Source organism: Penaeus monodon, chromosome 21 (assembly GCF_015228065.2).
Source record: "Penaeus monodon isolate SGIC_2016 chromosome 21, NSTDA_Pmon_1, whole genome shotgun sequence".
NCBI lineage: Eukaryota > Metazoa > Arthropoda > Malacostraca > Decapoda > Penaeidae > Penaeus > Penaeus monodon.
Genome location: NC_051406.1, coordinates 3,519,000 through 3,519,459, shown reverse-complemented (window position 1 = coordinate 3,519,459; position 460 = coordinate 3,519,000).

Here is a 460-nt window from a genome sequence, read left to right as displayed (position 1 = left end):
GTGAATTTTACTCTCTAAATGTAAAAACTTTTAAACTAATCATTCTTCAAAGTTTGTGGAAAGATTTTTATTGATTTTAAAGATGGTGGAGAATATTCTTAAATAATAAAAAGTGTAAAGTGGAAATAAGGAGGAAAATCCAATAACATTTATAATTAAAAATGAAAATAAAACAAAGTGTTAATTTGAAAATCCTTGTTCATGTGGTGGAGAGAAGTGTTAATTAATGACAAGGCTACGACTGTTGTTTGATATGGATAACAAATGTCTCATTTTTTGACAATGAAACAGTGCTATTTGTTTTTCCTATGAACTGAATAACAACACATACTCAGTGCTGAACACTAGTCAGATTTCCTTTGTTTTTATAGATATAGGAAAACACTTTCCAAATCACAGGAGAGTTTTATTCTCCAAAAACTGTTTAAGACATTGATCACAGACTTCTTGTGTGTTCATT